Source organism: Apodemus sylvaticus, chromosome 10, assembly GCF_947179515.1.
Source record: "Apodemus sylvaticus chromosome 10, mApoSyl1.1, whole genome shotgun sequence".
Classification (NCBI taxonomy): Eukaryota; Metazoa; Chordata; class Mammalia; order Rodentia; family Muridae; genus Apodemus; species Apodemus sylvaticus.
The window spans coordinates 70,187,275-70,207,347 of NC_067481.1; the positions used below are offsets into that span (position 1 = coordinate 70,187,275).

The 20,073-nt window shown below is 42.3% G+C and overlaps 1 protein-coding gene across 2 annotated transcripts in view; it reads left to right on the forward strand.

The window, feature by feature from the left end:
• The first annotated feature begins 583 nt into the window (after positions 1–583).
• The window catches only part of Cdc42se2 (CDC42 small effector 2), a 65,440-nt gene continuing 45,950 nt past the window's right edge, over positions 584–20,073 (forward strand). For both annotated transcript variants that reach the window (XM_052197827.1, XM_052197828.1), the window contains exon 1: positions 584–714. The gene's annotated coding sequence lies outside the window, so the exon portion shown is untranslated. The remainder of the gene's footprint in view (positions 715–20,073) is intronic.

Consider the following 20,073-nt stretch of genomic DNA (forward strand, 5'->3'; position numbering starts at 1 on the left):
ACACACACTAGTAATCCCAGCACTTGGGAGATGGAGGAGGAGTAATCACAAGATCCAGGACAACCTTAGCTATATCGTGAGTTTGAGGTCACTCTGGGCTACAAAAAGACCCTCTTTCAAACAATGACAAAGCAAAACCAGAAAAACGATCCCACAAGAAGTCACAGAGACGCACTGGACACTTTTCAAATGCCAGGTAGATATTCTTGGCTCTCCAATGAGTCAGTGATTCTGATTCCTTAAAAGTAACGTGATCTGAGCGTTTGGGCAAATAGTTTTCGAATGCTACTGAGAGACATCTGGTGTTGGCCAGCTCTGCCTAGCAGCGCCCTCCCTCGCCCGGGCGCGTCTATGGCCGGATGCGGATAGGAAGGTGTAGTGGCGCGAGACCACAACCTCCATCTTCCCCAGTCGCCCACCCATCGGTCACTCAGTGAGCGCCTAGCATCCCTTTAGGTCCCGCCACTCCCTCACTGGGCGGGGCCTCAGAGCGATCATCCCGCCTACTGGGGGGTCAGGGCGTGTCCTTGTGGCGGGGGCGTATCCGCGCAGCCGCACACACCGTGTGTGGCTCCGCCTCTGCGCGCCAGAGCCTAGGCGGGAGGGCGGAGCCCGAGGCAGGGAGCGCAGCTGCTGGTGTGTGGAGCTCCTAGATCTTCGGAGCCGGCGCTCGGAGCCGCGCGGCTGGAACAGGCGACGGAGACAAAGGCGACGGTGAGTGTGGGAGAAGGCCCCACGTTGGCCCCGCCGCCCGAGGCGCCAAGGATAGAGCCGCCACTCGGAAGGTTGAGGGCGAGCGCGGTCCGGGCCTCTCCGCGCTGCGGACTGGGGCTGCGGGCTGAGGTTGCGGCGGCTCCATTTTCCAGTCTGGGCGAGGTCCTTACGCTAGGACCGGCGTATGGTTCTCTTCATTCTCCGTGAGGCCAGCTTCCACCGTAGCCTGCACCTTCCTGATGGGGGAGGCGCTACGGACCCCTCCCCCAGTCCTCAGCCCCGCCAGTCTGGACCGGCGCGGAGCGGCTGGGCTCCCGAACCCCGACTCCCGCCCGGCCTGCCTGGGACCCTGGGAGAGGAATCCGGGCCACTGCCTCGCAGTCGCTGCGGCGACTCTTACAGGTTGTTGCACCGGGAGCCACGGTGGAGAGCATTACTAACGGGTGTGGTGAGTAGCGGCTCGCTGACGTCGCGTTTCGAGCTGAGGAGCAGCTCCATGCCGGCTGGTTTCAGGCAACCCTGGGAATTCCGCTTTAGCAGCAGTGGTTGCTGCTGCTGAGCTTTCCTGGAGGAGTTTGGTGGTGATGTGCAGAGCTCAGAACTGAAACGTTCTGGGCCTGGGAGTACAGCTCAGTGGTAGGGAACTTGCCGTGCACGTAGGAGGCCCAGAGTAGTTCAATTCTCCAGTACTCCCACCCGCCACCAAAAAGAAGAAGAAAATTAAATGCTCTATTAGAGGACCTACTCAGTAAAATCCTGATATAATGAATGAATCTCAGAACACCATACAAAACTGTTCCTCCTAGTAAGATGAGGCACATAGCTTCTTGACTCAGATAAAGGACTATTGGAAAGAATCCCTAGCAAGTTTCTGCCCCCATCCCCATGTAAACTATTGATAATTAGTCATTATTGCCAGCATTGCAGACAGTACCTTTGAGGTGTGGATTTTTTTGAGAGAAGTTGGTTTCCAGATTTCTGTTTCTTAGCAGGCCTGATTTCTCCTCTTCTTTGAAAATAATTGAGAAAGATGTTTGGGGTGTATTTTGAGGCCTAGCTTTCTATTTAGTAGGAGTAAAGAAGTGTATGTGCTTTGAGGGACTGTGGCATGGTCTTGGATCTCTATGAGCCAGGGAGAGCTCTGAACTTTAGGGGAGGGGACCAAATGTCGCCTTGGTGGCTAAACATCACCGTTTAACCAGCATACTCATTAGACACATATTAAGTGAAGAAATTTTTGAATGCTGTTTGTGGAAGGGAACAAAGCCCCGAATTATTTTCTGTCTTAAGCCTGAGCATGAAGTTCATTCTGTGGTATTCATGTAGCAACTAAGGACCTCCTCAAACCCCTAGGGCCACTTCACTTGGAAAAAATGGCTGGTGAACTTCAGGAAGTGTTCATTCATAGCATCCTACTTAAAAGTTAATGAGTAACTCTTTAAGGCTAAGATTATTGGGTTATGGTTTCATTTGTCAGCTTAATAAAAAATCCGTGTAGGTTTTGAAGGGACAGGAAGAATGGTTTCAACACGATGGTGTTTTTATTCTCCCCTGAACTAGATTTTGATGCATTGTTTTTATCGATAGTGTGATTCCAGATCTGTTTTCGGTAATCTTTGTAATAACATTTTCTATATTAAAAATCCCTGCTCTGTAGTTAAATCAGCACTTGCTGCTCATCTAGAGGATTGGAGTTAAGTTCCTGACACCCACACCTGATGGCTCACAACTGTCTGTAATGGGGATATGATGCCCTCTTCTGGTCTTCGTGGAGCACCTGAATATAGGTGACACACACACAGACATAATTACAAAACAGAGAGAGAGAGAGAGAGAGAGAGAGAGAGAGAGAGAGAGAGAGAGAGAGAGAGAGAGAGAGATATCCCCAAAGATGGGCAGAGAATGTGGGTCAATTGATATGAACTCCCTCGTTCAATCACCAGTACCACAAACGATATGATAGTTGGAGCCTTACTACCAACAGCTGTGATGGCGGAGGCAGAAGGGTCATGAGTTTAAGGCCATCTTTGGCCTATATATTACAAACGTGAGGCCAGTCTGAACTACATGAGACCAAAAGACAACAAAATAAATTAGTAGCTTTCTTTTGTCTTTGATATTTTAGCCATTTTTTTTTTTAAATTTCATTTTTAACAGAGCTGGGGATGTGGCCTATGGCAGTACACCTCCCTAGCATGTGTATACCAGGCTCTGTGTTTCATCTTCAGTACCACAGAATGAATGGAGTTGGTGGGTAGGAAAAAAGAAATATCTTAAATCACCTTTCCAGCAGTTTTGTTTTGCCTCCTTGTTTACCATAAAAAAATTGCAATATTGACTAAATAGTGTTGACAAGAGAAGAATTATTAGTAATAATATCTGGTTCTGTTTGGACTTCCCTTCTGGAAGTACAACTATGATAAAACTATTAAAGTGAGGGTGTGGGCTAGGCATTGTGGAATGCACCTTTAATCACAGCATTTGGGAGGCAGGAGCAGGTGGATCTCTAAGTTTAAGGCCAGCCTGGTGGTATGCATACCTAGTTCCAAGCCAGCTAGAGCCATAGAATGAGACCCTGTCTCAGCAGGGGGAAAAAAAGATGTAGGCCGAGGATATACCTTAGTTGTTAATTTGTTTAGCATGCATGAGGCCTTGAGTTTGAGCCTCAGCACCGCACAAAATTTGGGGTACCTTCCTATAATCCTAGCACTGGAGAGGTAGAGGCAGGAGGATCAGAAGTTAAGGATTATTCTTGGTTGCTTAACAAGTTCCAGTCCAGCCTGAGCTACATGAGACCCTGTTTGAAAACAAAACCAACCAACAAAACAGCCCCCTCAAAACCCAAAAATTACCACCTCCCAAACAAGCAAAACCAAACCAAACAGTGAGACTTGGATAGCCTGGTTGATCAGAGTGTTTTCCCAGCATGCATGATGCCCTGGCGTGGTGGTGCACTGTAGCTTTGCCTCAGGAGGATTGGGATTGAGATGGAGAGCAGTATTGTATTTACTGTGAACGTGAAGTTTCTGTTGTCTTTGTTGTTGTTGTTTTGGGGTGAGATGGAGCCAGGACCTCATGTGTTTCTCCTCAGTCAGTTGCAGCCCTAACCCACTTTCATTTTATTTTTATATTTTTATCTATGACTTACAAATAGTGAAATTATATGCCACATTATGATTTTCTAGTCAACAGCATTGACTTTTTATGGCTGTTCGTAGCAGTAGTAAGAGAAGAGTACATTTGATAGAATGTTCTGATTTTAGATGTGTAAAGAGTCCATATTCAGTGTTTTTTCCTAGGAATTAATAAAAGTAACACCCACACATGTTATTGATAGAGAATCATGATAGTTTTTCTTTTTAAAAGTTTGAAAATTTTTTTATGTATGTGTGTGCTCTATTTGCATATACTCTTGTATGCCAGAGGCATTGGATCCCATTTTAGATTGTTCCGAGCTACTATGTGGTTGCTGGAAATTGAACTCAGGTCCTCGGGAAGAGCAGTCAGTGATCTTAACTGCTGAGCCATCTCTCCAGCCTCTTACTTTCTTTAAAACATTTTTTTTTTTAATTTTGATTTTATTTTAGGTAGAATGTTTTGCCTGCCTTCAAGTATGTATGTATGTATGTATGTATGTATGTATGTATGTATACCATGTTTGTGTGCCTACCCATGGTGGTCAGAGTGGGTGTCAGATTCCCTGGAACTGGAGTTTGAGCCAAGCCATCATGTAGGTGCTGGGAATTTTATTCAGATTCTCCACAAGAACCACTGGTGTTTTAAGCAACTGAGCCATTTCCTCAGTCCACAGTTTCTCTTTTCTTAAAACAAAACATTAGGATTTGTGATTTATTTATTTATTTATTTATTTATTTATTTATTTATTTATTTATTGTTTTGAATTTGGTTTTTTCAAACACAGGGTTTCTCTGTATAGCCCTGGCTGTCCTGGAACTCACTCTGTAGACCAGGCTGGCCTCGAACTCAGAAATCCGCCTGCCTCTGTCTCCCAGAGTGCTGGGATTACAGGCGTGCGCCACCACCGCCCGGCATGTTTTTTTTATTTTTAATTATGTGTATTTATGTGTCCAGGTGTGGGTATCTACATATCAGTTAAGGGTCTGTAGAATCCAGAAGAGAGATTGGAATCCCTTGGAGCTACAGGCAGTTTAAGCCACCAGATGTGGGTACTAGGAACCAAACTTGGTTCCTCTGTAAAAGTAGTATGTGCTCTCAACTGCTGAGGCATCTCTCCAGCTCTGACGGCTCCTTAAATGCTGTATTTCTTGTAGGAGGATTATATGAGAATATACACCACATAGTCTCAGTCTGTAAAATGTAGTAGTGTCTGGGTTTGCGTATACTCTATAATAGTCTTATGGTGAGTAGATCACCTAATGATACATTTTGCAGAATGTCTCCATCATTGAAGTTTGACTGCTTCAGAAGTCAAAATTAATGTTCTGCAAAGTCCATATGCTTCATTACAAGGTAATGAAGAATCACCACAGTTTTTACAGTTAGCTTTTGAATTTAGTTGGCCTTTGCGATTTACCAGTGCTTGAAATAGTTTGTCATTGTGCAGACTGTGACAATTCAAATAAGACTTTCCAAGTTTAGACATTGTTAGTCTTTCTTTTTTTGTTTTTTTCAAGACAGGTTTTTTCTGTATATCAGCCCTGGCTGTCCTAGAATTTGCTTTGTAGATCAGGCTGGCCTCAACTCATAGAGTTTGAGGCCAGCCTGATCTCACCTGTGTCTGCCTCCCGAGTGCTGGGATTAAAAGCATGTACCACCATTTTTTGGCTGTTTTTTTATGGCTATTTTTGTTGTTGTTGTTGTTGTTTGTTTGGTTTTTTTTTTTTTTTTTTTTTTTTTTTGGTTTTTTGGATTTGGTTTTTTTTTTCGAGACAGGGTTTCTCTGTATAGCCCTTGCTGTCCTGGAACTCTCTCTGTAGACCAGGCTGGCCTCACACTCAGAAATCCGCCTGCCTCTGCCTCCCAGAGTGCTGGGATTACAGGTCGTGCGCCACCACCACCCTTTTCTTTTTGGCTATTCTTAGGAGTAACAAAGAAAGTCATGAGTACCAGAAAACAGGAACTTTTCTGATTTTAAATTTACTGGGTGTTTTGTAGTTGTTCTTAGAACCATTTAAAAAAAGTAACCCTGGGCTGGAGAGATGGCTCAGCAGTTAAGAATACTAACTGCTCTTCCAGAGGTCCTGAGTTCAATTCCCAGCAGCCACATGGTGGCTCACAACCATCTGCAATGTGATCTGATGCCCTCTTCTGGTGTGTCTGAAGACAGTGTACTCACATACATAAAAATAAATAAATATTAAAAAAAAAATCTTCCGATTTTAGTGGTAGAGAGTTGTGATAGTTTTAGAATGTTTATTTCTTGTAGGAAGTTATTTGATAGCATACCATGACAGCCTAGTATTATGAAAAACCTTAGGGAAAATGATTACAGAGCCAGTAAAGAACATTGAAGACAAACTGATGATGATGTCTGATACAACCTGCTTCTTGTTCAAGGATGGCTGCTCATCCTTGGCCAGCTTGAGAGCCACTAGAGTGTGGCCTTCTGTAGTTCCCCATGGCCAATGGAAGGAAGACTCTTTTGATTATAGAATAATCCCTTATGGAGATCTGAATCCAGTGATTGTTACTCAACAGATAATCTTCTTGATGCTTCTGAGCCTGAGGCTTCTTCCAGTCTGAGAGTTCCAGGTGGACAGTCACGGGAGCTGATAGATGACTGTGTCTGGAACAGCAGTCTGTGGATGGGAGGTGTCTTTATGACTTACGCTATTTGCATTTTTTCTGTAAATGTGAGCAGTGGTTAGAGAGAAAAAGTGAGGGTCATGAGGTCAGAGGATGAACTGTGCTGTCTGAACGTGACTGTGTATGTGTATGCGTGTGGGTGCGTGCATGTACATGTGCGAGAACAGGGAGGAAGGACAGGAGGTGGAGAAGATAATGGATTAGCAGAAGGTAGAATCCTTGGCAGAAGTAGTTATAAAATACAGATGTGTCTGATGCTGGAGAGAAGAGAGTTGAGCAGCACTGGCTGCTCTTCCAGAGGACCCTGGTTTGATTTTCAGAGCCCACATGGCAGCTGACAACTGTCTGTAACTTCAGTTCCAGGGGATCAGATGCTCCACCCCTTTTTCTCTATGAAGGCACTGCAAGCACGAGTGTATACACACACAGTACACAGACATACATGCGGGCAAAATGCCCTTATAGGAAAAAATAAAAGCAAGTAAGTCTGAAAAAAAGTTTATAAATACATGTGGCAGCTGGGCGGTGGTAGCGCACACCTGTCATTCCAGCCCCCTGGGAGGCAGAGGCAGGCGGATTTCTGAGTTCGAGGCCAGCCTGGTCAACAGAGTGAGTTCCAGGACAGCCAGGGCTATACAGAGAAACCCTGTCTCGAAAAAAACCAAAACCAACCAACCAAACAAAAAACCCCCAAAACAAAACAAAACAAAAATACATGTGGCTCATGGAGAGTTACTTAATAGTGGAGAGTTTCTGTTCTGCAGGTGAAACGTTCACAGTGTGATTGCGTGACATAATTCCCAGTGCACTGAAAATGGTTAAGATGCTTTCTATGTAGTTTACCTCAGTGAATAATTAAAGTGGTAGAAATGTTTGCAAGTACTTATTGACAACAGTAAGACTTATTGACAACAGTATCAAGACATGGTAAAATAACTTTGCTAAGAAAATGAAGATTCATAACTTTTGGTATATTTAAAATACTATATGAGACTAAGTAAAGCCCAGGATGATCTTATTTATAACTGTTGGAATATTTGACATACTGAAATGTTGGCGGAGGTTTTTTTCTATAAATAATTGGTTCTTTGAGAATTGAGTTTTAACCTCATTCACTTCTTCCCTCAACTCCCATGGCCACCACCCTTCCCAGTTAACCCAACTTTGTATCCTCCTTTTTCTCTCCCTCCCACCCATCAGGTCTAATTTGGCTTGCCAGTATGTTTGGGTGTATGACCTGCTGGAGTGTGGTCATCTGACCAGTGACAACACTCTTGGGGGAAATTGATTCCCCTTTCTCAGAAGCTGTCACTTGCCAATAGTGCCTCTGCTATGGGTGGGACTTGGTGTTCACCTCCCCTCTTCATGCTGGGATTGGGATTAGCTTGAGTTTGCACTGGTTAATGTATGCTGTGATAACTGCTGTGTGTTCATGGGTGCAGCTGCCTGCTCTTGTCTGGGGGAAACTGTTCCTTGTGTTCACTCACAACCTCTTGCTCTTAGCCTTTTTACTCTCTCTTCTGAAGTGACCCCTGAGCCTTGGGAGCAGAGAGCTCTAGTATAGAAGTATAGATGCTTCACTTAGGGCTGAGCATTTTGCAGGCTCTTATTCTCTGAACCTTAGTCACTTGTGGGTTTCTGTGTTAATCACCATCTACTGCAAATAGAAGCTTCTCTGATGAGAGTTGAGAGATGCATTAATGTATAGGTATAATGTATAACAATATGTCATTAGGAGTCAGTTTAATACTTTGTCTGTTTAGCAGGAAAAAAAAAGGATAGGTTCTCCCTTAAGACCTGTGTGAGCCACAGGTTCTTAGCCCCAAAATGGTGCCAGGTATGGGTTTCATCTTATGGAGTGGGATTTTCAGCCAATTAGAAAATGGTTAGTTAGTCCCATGATGTTTATGTCTCTATTGTACCAGTGGACATGTCTTGTCAGAACTGTTGGTATTGTATTTGCAAGGCTCACAGCCACTGAGATTGATGTCTTCAGTAGCATACATAGCACCTCTGGAATTATGAAAGCTAGCAGTAGTGATGAAACTTCCAAGCCAGTACCAGCTTATCATCTCCATGTTCTGTGACTCAAGTGCATAGCATTGGCAGTAGGGGGTCTTAATATCAAGTTCTGGAGGGTAACCAATAAATAGCATTGGCAGTAGCCTGTAGTGTTTAGGGGCTTATGGGACCTTACTTGCCAACATCTCCAAAAGAGGAGTTCATTCCTAGCACTGGGCTCTTTATTTGTTAGCTTGTGGTTTCTAGTAGGAGTATTGTTCTGTTTTAGGATAATGTTGTTTTAACACACAGTCTCTCTCTCTCTCTCTCTCTCTCTCTCTCTCTCTCTCTCTCTCTGTGTGTGTGTGTGTGTGTGTGTAAGCTTGCAGAGTAATAGGTAGGCTTCCATATCACTTTTTGGAAAGGTTATTTATCACTCTCCATTTTCTCTCTTATCTCCTTACCCCTTCAGTTTAACCCTTCTTGTTTTGTTGATCTCTTTTAAACCTTTATACAACTGTTTTCAAGGCTTTCAAGGGTTGTGCAGTTCCTTTTTCGTATGAATGAGTTTTAGACTTAGAACACATTTCTTTTCTCAGTTGAAAACCCTAAAATGATTAAGAACAATGCATGGCATATTGGAGTCTATGCGTATGCTGTCTGTATAGATTGTGAAAGTTTATTACAATAGTATTAGCACAAGCATTTCTCGGGTATTTTATTTTCACATTCTCTAGGATGACCTGCTTTTATGTTTTTAGGTATCAGATTTTTTTAAAAGATTTATTTATTTATTATATGTAAGTACACTGTATTATATGTAAGTACACACCAGAAGAGGGCATCAGATCTCGTTACGGATGGCTGTGAGCCACCATGTGGTTGCTGGGATTTGAACTCAGGACCTCCAGTAGAGCAGTCAGTGCTCTTAACCGCTGAGCCATCTCTCCAGCCCCGGTATCAGACTTTTTTAATTATAAAAATATTTAATTATTTGCTTAAGGATGAGCCTATGATATTTTATTAATTTTTAGAAATATTTTTTTGTATTTCATGTTTATTGGTATTTTGCCTGCATATATGTCTATATGGGGATGTCAGAAGCCCCGTAACTGGAGTTGTGAGTTGTAATGTGGGTCCTGGGAATTGAAAACAAGTCTTCTGGAAGAGGCAACTAGTGCTCTTAACTCCTTAACCATCTCTCCAGCCTCCTTAAGGTTTTATAAGAGTTAAAAAAAATTTTTTTTTAGATTTATTTTACTTTATATGTATGAGCGTTGCCTCCATGAATTTAAGTGTACCACATGTGTGTCTAGTGCTTGTGGAGGCTGGAAGAGGGCACTGCATCTACGGGAACTGCTGTTTTTGATGGTTGTGAATCTTCATGTGGGTGTTGGGAATTGAACCAAGAGAGCAACTTGTGCTCTAAACTGCTGATCATTTGGTCAGCTCTCTTGGAGGATTTTAAAAACAATTGAAAATGTGTATTTTTGATTCCTTGTGGATTGATTGAGTCACTTATTTTTGGACACAGGTCTCATGGAACTAAGGCTGGCTCACAGTTGTGTGTGTAGCTGAGGATGACATTGAATTTCTGATCCTTCTATCAGAGGTCTGTTATCCCATACAAAGGGGATTTCTGAACTGAAATGTCCAGTTTCAGTAATAAGTAATTTATCTGAAACTTATATAATGTTTATAAATGTATATAACTAAAGATGGATTATGGTAAAACAAAACAAAACAAGAAACTCTGTTTCCTAGAAAATGGTACATGAATTCACATTAAATCTCATGATTTTTTACAGGGATTGTGAGAATCCTGACCAGTTTTGTTTACTGATCCAGAAATTCATGCTATGATTTCTTATGGCATCTTCATGGTAGAGTTTTTGAAAGTGTATTATATTAAAGCACAACATTATGTTTGTTTTACTTGGTTTATCAAGTCATCTACTTTGACTTTATTTTTCTTTTCAGTGCTGGGGGTGGACCCTAGGGTGCCCCAGGTGTAAGCAACTGCTTACTGTTGAACTAACTGTACATCAATCTTCTACTGTGACCTTTTGCATAGGAAAGCAGAATGAACCTAGACTCTCCAACACTGTGTGTCACCCCGCTCTGCTGTGGGGAACTGCAGGTCTTTGTGAAGCTCTTCTGCTCAGTGATGGGTCTTGATATGGTTGAAGCAGAAGAAAGGTTCTCACTGTGCTGTCAAGCCTTCCCCGAGAGTTATTCTCTAGGTCTTACAAAGCTCTTGTAGCTTTTCTAGTCACTTAAATAATGAAGTCTTCTGGTGTCTGTCAACACTGGCCTTATTTTAGTTATTTCCCCCCCCCCCCCCTTTGTTTTTTCTTTTGAAACAGGTTATCACTATGTAGCTCTCTGGCTGGCTTTGAAGGAACTTGCTATATGTGTCAGGCTGACCTTGAACTTACAGAGATCTGCTTGCTTCTGCTTCCTGAGTGGTGTGATTATAAAGACCAGGTGTGCTGTCACACCTGGTGGTTTTCTTTCCTGTTCATTTGTTTCTCTGTTTTATAAATAGTATTGCTAATTCTTCAGTAAGGGTATCCTTCCCTGTTTAGAAATTGGGGGGGCAGGAGGGATGAGGTTTTGAGTGGTTATCCAAATGCTATCTGCCATTTTTGTCAAGTAGGTCATTAGATGAATCTGGTCCTAGGAATACTGTGATATTCTTGGGTATTCCATGTCTGGGGAACCACACTCTACTGAGTAGCATGTTAGTAGAAGTAAGCATAGTACATTAAAGTGACTTCATACAGCATAGCTTTTAGCATTTACCTGGGGCCTCAAAATCCTTCCCAACTCCTGTTTAGTAATGCACTTTCAGGGTACTTCTGTGCGCGCGCGCGCGTGTGTGTGTGTGTGTGTGTGTGTGTGTGTGAGTGTGTGTGACTCACTGCTCGTAGCATCATTTGCTTTTAAGGCTCCCTTCTCCATAATATTGAATATATTATAAATAATCTTAAATATTTTTTTGTCATGTTTGAACCTAAGGCCACTGTTCTTGCCTCTTTACACTCCATCCTTTTGCCATTGCACTCCTCTGACCACCCTGTCACCCATACATAACCTGTATAGCAGTTTTTACCTGGACCATGCCCAGCTCCTCAAGTGCCCACTGGCCTTGAGAGCTTTGCGTGTCTTAGTCTATTATCCCAGTGCTTTTCCCTGGTGCAGTTCTGTCTTGCACCTTGTCCGGCATCTCCTGTACCACACCCTTCCCCCCTTTTTGTTTCCAGCTGATGAACTAGTTTCTTGTATACTCACAATGAAAGCAATCTAGAAACATTTCCTGGCCATCCTACATCTCTGCTCACATCTTCTGTTTCTGCCCTTGCTCTTGGCTTTGTTCCTTTTCTCTGGTCAAGGATATTAATTGCTTCAGTCTTGATCTCATTCAGCATGTATACCTTTGTCCTATTTCTCCTGGATTACTTTAATCATACAAAGATAATGCTAAAAAATATCCCATCTTCAAAAAAGCCTCAATGTGTTCATCTCTTACCTTAGTTACTGCTCTAAAAAAGTTGTAGGGTAGACTCCCCAGTCAGTTCTCCAAAGTAATTTCAGTTGAGATAGCAGTATTTGGCTTGATTGATAATCACATCTTTGAAACCTTTCTTTCTTTTGCTTTCTGGATAATACTGTGTGTTTTCAGTTTCTTCTACTGGTTCCTTTTTTGTTGCCCCAGCTTTTAAAAAAGGAGGCAGTGTTCCCAGGTTCTATGTTTAGATCTCTGATGTATTTATAGTTAGTCTCTCGTGATCTCATCCTATCTGGTGAGAAAAGCTGAGAATTTTATCTTTAGTCTGCATCTTTTTCTAACCTCCAGTCTTGAGATCATCTGCCTATTCAACATTTTAAATTAGACATCAAATAGGCTCATGTTGTTTAACAAAAATCACATCTAAACTCATTCTCCCGCTTCTCCTCCTCTGGTCATTATTCCCATTCCAGTCTTCCTCATATTGTTAAATGTCAACTTCGTCAGCATCTGTGGCTGAAAACCCACCAGACTCCACTTCTTGGTACTCCACATTGAATTTAAATAAGGTGTCATGAAAACATATGTTTTCATCTACCTTAAAAAGCTGTGTTAAGAATAAGGGCGGGGCCTCTAGGGATATCCAGCTTGGTAGCTGTGCTCGCTGAGCATGTGCAAGGCTCAGTGTTTGATGCCAGAAAACAGGCCCATAGGCACTGAGAAATAAATTGACCCAGTTTGCCATCTTCAAGTCCAGCCACTCTCTAGGCAACCGTTGTCTTGCTGCTCCTCCTCTGTTCTGTTTTCAACAGAACAACCAGGTCATGTCTTTAAAATGGAAGTTTAGTTATTTCACTTCTAGGTTCCAGAGCCTTCTGCCTTCTGTGGTGTTCTAGGCTTTTTTTCCTTCTCTTTTCTGTTGGTATGATAACATTTGAATCAGAGGTAACTTGGGAGGAGGAAAGGATTTATTTGGCTTATAGTTCCAGGCCATGTGTACATCATTGAGGGAAGTCAGAGCCAGAGAATTGCTCTTGGACAGTGTTTCGTTATAGAACAGCAAACTGCAACAGGTGGCTTCTGTTATAGAAAATGAAACGAGAGTTACTGCAGAGCATATGAGACCCTCTGCTGTTTGTGTCATCCTGCGTTCAAGTACTAGTTTTCCCTTGGTGGACGCTAGTCCGAGGCTTCCTCTGAAGGTCCTTTGCTCTAGTATATACAGTTATGTTGTCTGCCCCTACAGATACAACTTGCCTCAGTCTCTGGACTGTGTCTCAGTATCTGGACAATGGATAGTTGTGGAAGGTGCTAAATGAGTGTGTGGAGTTGGTGGAATACATGTGTATTTTTAGCTAAAAAAATTTAGAGTGGAAGAATTAGTGGAAATAAACAATGCAAGAGGAAGAAGTAAGTTTGGAATTAGTTGGTTTTGGTATGGAAAGTAGAGACACTGAAGTGGCAAGGGGCAGAAGAAGAAATGAGAAGTGGGGCAGGGGGAAGTTGAGATGGAGTGTGGTCTGGAGGAGGTGGCAGCACTTAGGTTTGTTTTGTTTTGTGTGAGTTTTATTTTTTTGAAACATGGTCTCACACTCTGCAGCTGTAGATGTCCTGGAACTCACTGTGTGGACCAGGATGGCCTTAAACACAAAGAGATCCTCCTGCCTCTGCTTCCCAAGTGCTATGAAATGAGCCACTATGCCTAGCTGGCTCATTAGAACTTTTTGAGGGTGCTTTACTTCATATTTCTCTTTAAGATAACAATTCTTGAAGGCTGAGTGTTGGTGACTTACATGGCCTTGCACAGCTCTGACTATGATATACTTTGCTTTTTACTAGAGCTGTTCACTGAAATGAGATTGGAAGCCAAAACGTTCTTTTGTTAAACTTTTAAAGAAAAGCAATTCCTGTCACTTATATAGCCCGGCATTATTATTTTGTATATATATGTACGTATCTCAGAGTTAACTTCAAGATGTTCCTTGATCTTCTCCCCACTCCCTGATTTTTTGAAACAGTCTTACTGGGACTTGGGGCCTTGCAGATTCAACTTGGCTGGCCAGTGAGACCTGAGAGGTCCTGTTTCCACCATCTCCGTGCTGGGATTATGGGGGTCTGTTACTGCATGGATTTTATGAGGCCGGGGATTGATCTCAGGTTCTGATATTGAACATTTTACTGAACTGCCTCACCAGTCCCTTCTTGTATTATTGTTGCCATTTCTTGTCAAAAGCTCAAACAGTTCTCAGTTTTAGGGGAGAATTTCAGGGCACAAAAGTTGCTAACTACCGTGTCCTGTCAGACTAACTGTACTTCCTGTTTACTCCTCTCTCAAAAGCAGAGCTGGGGACACGAGGGCAGAGTGGTGGTGTGTCTCACAAATACCCCGCATTTCCTTGATTACTGTAGCTAGCTACAGTAATGTATATTACTATTTTGAATAGTATTTAATGTATGGATGTACATATTTGTGTTCTTAAATGAAAATGCTGGGCTGTACAGGAGTACTTTCATTTTTGTAACTGCTGAAGGTTGAAGCAGTGGCCCTACATGTGAATGGCAGCCAAGCTACTGAGCCTCAGCCCGACTCTGAAGACCGTTTTTAAACTGCAACTCAAGTTCAGTGAGAAAGGAGAATGCCGGTGAAGTTAATTACATGCAAGTATTCAGTGTTCTGTGAGGAAGAGTTCTTACTTAACCTTCCACCCCTGAGCTATAGGGACCATATCCTGCTAATAAGTCTTTGAGGCAAAACTTTGAAATAGGTGGTTTAGAAATTCCTGAATGGCCGGGCAATGGTGGCGCATGCCTGTAATCCCAGCACTCTGGGAGGCAGAGCCAGGTGGATTTCTGAGTTTGAGGCCAGCCTGGTCTACGGAGTGAGTTCCAGGATAGCCAGGGCTATACAGAGAAACCCTGTCTCGGAAAAAAAACTAATCCAAAAAGCAAAACAAAACAAAACAAAAAATTCCTGAATGAATAATGGTGTAAATAAAAATTATTTTCTATTGAACATTTTTATTTAATATGTAATAATCTATCTTTTCATAGATTTGTTTTGTGGTACTAGTGTGTGGACATAATCTGAACTTGATTTTTATGGTCACTTGAGGTAGGTTTGTGTGTGCTTTTGTATAAACATGTACACATAGTTTAATCTTTCCTCTAGTAATCTTAACTCCTAAGTAGTAATAACCATAAAAATCAGATTTTGAATTTTTATTTCACATTAAAAGAAACATGACTTACATATGTATTTATATGTGTGGTGTTGTGATGTTTGAGAGGGTCTTGATGTTTAGCTTGGTCTGGCCTCAAATTTGTCATCTTCCTGCCTCAGCCCCAAGTGTTGAGATTATAAAGTATATAACACCACACTGACTCTTTTTTTTTTTTTTTTTTTGAGACAGGGTTTCTCTGTGTAGCCCTGACTGTCCTGGAACTCACTTTATAGACCAGTCTGGCCTTGAACTCAGAAATCCGCCTGCCTCTGCTTCCCAAGTGTTAGGATTAAAGGTGTGCGCCCCCACCCCCCACCCCCGGCCTGGCTCTCTTTCATAATTAAAAAAAAATGTTTTTTTAAGTTAGAATGGTGGCATATGCCTTTAATCCCAGCACTTAGGAGGCAGAGACAAGTAGAACTCAGTGAGTTTGAGACCAGTGGGCTCTGCATAGTGAGTTCCAGGACATCCAGAACTACCTAGTGTGAGAGTCTTATCTCAACAAAACAAAATATATATTTGTTATTTTAAAATTGTGTGTGCACACACATATGAGCATGCTTGTTTGTGTGTGAGCATGAATGCAGTTGCCCACGGGGCCCCAAAGAGGGTGTCAGATCCCCTAGACCTGATGCTACAGGTAGTGTGAGCTACCTGTCGTGGGTGCTGGCATCCTGTCTTTGCTTACAAGAGCAATATGTGCTTTTAACCCCTGAGCCATCTCTCCAGCCCACTGTTACTTTTTTTGTTTGTTTGTTTTTTTCAAGACAGGGTTTCTCTGTGTAGCCTTGGCTGTCCTAGAACTTACTCTGTAGACCAGGCTGGCCTTGAACTCAGAAATCCGTCTGCCTCTGCCTCCCAAGTGCTGGGACTAAAAGGCGTGCGTCACCACCGCCTGGCTCCACTGTTACATTTTTAATATGTATTTTACATGTCAAATAATTTTGAATGGCATACTAGAATGCTTTGGTTAAAGTTTTTAAATCCATTTATTTTATGGACCAGGTTATCTTTATTAGAATCCAGCATTTATCTAGTTGAGTTTGTATGTGAAATACTGCCCTAGGATTAAGATCCTTATTCATGAACTCATGCATTTTCCCCCCACATTTTAATTTACGTTGTGTGTGCATACATGTACACACATGCTCTGACACTCCTGTGGAGATCAGAGTGGACCTGATTATTAATTTTTTAACTGTATTTCTAATTGCTCCTTCATCTCAGTGCAGATGCTAAAGATCTTACGATGCCTCTGAGAGTTTGTTGGTTTTGTGACTTATCCTTCCTTGATCAGTCTATTCAGATTGTCTGTAGTGAAAGAAGTCCAGCTGAGCCAGTGTGCTGTGTCCCAGCTCCCTGCCTCCTCCCTTCTGTGATGTATATATAAACACTCTAGTTCAGCTTTTTGGGTGGAGTTTGCCTGTCAGCATATCTAAATGCTCCTGGCATTTTCTGCTACTCCCTATGTCTCCCAGTCAGTGTTATCAAGTCAGTAGACAATCTCCTGTCAGCCCTCAGGTGTTCACAGCTTCTGTTTTCAACACCCTAGTTCTAGAGACGCTTGTCCTGTCATAGAGAATTTATTGTTCAGCACTTGAACTTGGTTGACTGAGAGGGTTGCTGGCATTGGTCAGCCACATTCACTTTACTTAATTTATTATCCCTTAGCTCAAATTGTTCTCTAATGCACAGCACCAAATAAAGTAACTGTTTCATAAAGAACATCAGAAAACGTAAACCAGTGGAAAATGCTTGAATCTCTATCCCAACAGTATAGGGGGTTAATTTTGATGAATGTCTTTGCAGAAGTCAGTGGATTTATCCTCAAAAGATTCTATTTCATCTCACTCCAGCAAATGTTACCAATGTAAAAACATTGCTTTTTATTCAGTGAGAGAGGATTTGTTGGAGAGGAGAATTTAACTTTGGACAGAGGTAAAGCTGCAAGTAAAGTTGTAAAGAGAAGTATTGGTGGGCTGCATGTGGGGTGCACACCTGGAACCTTAGCACTCAGGCGTCTGAGGCGGGAGGAGCAGAGCATGGGAGAGAAGGTGAAGCCAGGGCACTGTGAAGAGCTGGAGAAGGCTCAGAGTGCATCTCATGGTGTGGAGATGTGGGTCAAGAGTCTCCCCGGCCTCACCATTAATGGGCTTGTACTTGGTCATCCCTAGAGTGGCCACTGTGTGTATCTATAGGTTCAGTTGTGAAGATGTGGGAAAAAGAATGTCCCTCAAGTCAGTCTCTATTATGTGTCCAGGGACTTGGAGAACATTAAGAAAGCATTTTCCTGACTCATGATAAACCCCTCAGCTATGGTTCCTGCTAGAAGACTATGCAGCACATTATGTAGCATGTGAATGTTATGTAATGCTGAGTAAAAATGAAAGAGAACTTTAAAGAGTATGGCGCGGTGTGGGCTACATGGTGAGGCCCTGTCTCACTGGTCTCATGTTCTTTCTCCTCTTCCCTCTTTTGTGTTTATGGGCAGTGGAATGTGGCAGGTCACTTATTTTATTTTATTGATTTATTTTTGAGGCAGAGGCTGGCTTTGAACTCCCTATATGGTGGCTGGTCTTGAACTCCTGATTCTCCTGCCTCTACCTACCAAGTGCTAGGACAGCAGTCCTGTCCCACCATGCTGGCTAAGTACTGTTTTGTTTTGTTTTCTCCTTAACATTCTTACTGTCACACTTGATTATTTTATATTGACTAACAAAAAATGTAGTTCCATATACAGTAGAATTACTTTACTCGTGGTCCTAGGATAAAATAAAGGCTAGAGGATAGATTCACATGTTTTTCTCTGCCTTGTCTGGTATTGCTTTAATGTTAAAATAAATATAGTGAGCCTATGAGATGGCTTAGTAGGCAAAGGTACTTGTTGCTAAACCTGAGCTTGATCCCTGGGATTCACATAGTGGACAGAGAGAATCACCTCCAACTTCTGCATTTCACTGTGGCATACATAAATAAGTAAATAAATGTGAGAAAAGTAATTTTAGAAGAACCGACCTCCAACCCCTAGGATCAGACTCTGGCAGAGTCCATTGTGCATGCCAGGCATGGACTCTACCATTTTCAGCCTCAAGGATATGTTTAGTTGAAGGCCTACACTAAGTCTGTATAAAAACTGTCATCTGCAGATGGCAGTTCCATCAGCTATTGCTGTGCTCTGTGTCAGGAGTTCTTGGGAAAAATTTTAGCATGTAAGAATTGTTATATTAGAGTTTGATTTGATTTTTATTTCATACATGTAAAAGTACTTATGGGAGCATTTTTTTTGTGTGTGTGTGTATGTGTGTGCGCGTGCGCGCGTGTGTGGTGTACTCTCAGAAAACCACTGTCCCAATCTCATCAACATCTTGAAGATGTTTGCACCTTCAAGAAGTAGTGGCCACAGCTATCCAAGAGCCCTTAGGTTGTTATAGTAAGTGACCAGTCTTTTGCCAGAATGGAAAGCTACTTGCTTTGGCTTTCTTCTCCCCAATGCTGTCTTTTTCTGTGTGGCATTACAGCATGTTCACAGGCTCCTGAAGTTTGTCTTTCTCTCTCTCTTTTTTTTTTTTTTTTTTTTGAGACAGGGTTTCTCTGTATAGCCCTGGCTGTCCTGGAACTCACTCTGTAGACCAGGCTGGCCTCGAACTCAGAAATCCACCTGCCTCTGCCTCCCAGAGTGCTGGGATTACAGGCGTGCGCCACCACCGCCCGGCTTGAAGTTTGTCTCTTTATAGCCATTTTCTTATCTTAGTGCCACTTCCTTGGTTATACAGATGTTGCTCAAACTGCTTCTTAATGTGGTAAGAAGAATAAAAAGCAATATTGTTGATGTGGCTATTCTCTACTGAGAAATAGTACATTTGTTGTCAGTCAACTCATCGTCCCTTCAGAATGTCCCTAAAAACACAGCGTATTTGTGAACAGATAAGCAACTTGCCTATTTAAGAAAAATGTTGAGAATTATTCCATACTTTTTTATAAAGTTTAAATTCAGAATGAAATTTGGCCTGTTAGTTTTTAGAGTATCTCTTATATTTTGACAAATTTGTACATATGAACAATACATAATATGTTCCCTCAATTCCTATCCTCCACTACTCCCAGGTAACCCCCAGATGTCACCTATCTTTTATAATTTCCTCTACTTTTGTGCTAACAACCCACTGAGTCCAGTTAGCGTTGCCCATTGGTTGCTCGCTGATCTTGTCAGCTTGACCTGGTGAGGTAACCACAGCTGCAGCGAGCTCATGACTGAAGCATCATCATATCCTGTCCTGAAGACATTCACAGCACTTCTCCCTCCTCCAGCCCTTACATTCTCTCTGCCCTCCTTCCATGCTCCATGAGCTTTCAACTAGTAGGGTCAAGGTGTGTGAGTGTGTGTGTGTGTGTGTGTGTGTGTGTGTGTGTGTGTGGTGCTCTTAGGAAATCACTGTCCTTTTTTTACATTTATTTTATGAATTAATCTTGTTTTGGTGAAACCCTGTTTTATGTATTGGGCAGTGGTTCTCAACATTCCTAATACTATGACCCTTTAATACAGTTCCTCATGTTGTGGTGACCCTAGCCACAACATTATTCGTTACTGTTTCATAACTGTAATTTTGCTACTGTTATGAATTGTAATATAAATATCTGATATACAACCCTTAAAAGGGTGGGTTACCCCTAGAGGGGTCCCGACCCACAGGTTGAGAACCAGTGGTATAGCGAGAGAGGCTTATAGTTAGACACACATAAATGAGTTTGGGAGGTGCTGGGAGGTAGCATGGCAAGCCCTTGTAAATGTTTTCGATTGTTTTCTCGGTTGAGAAAGGGTATAAGGTATTTTGGCGATGA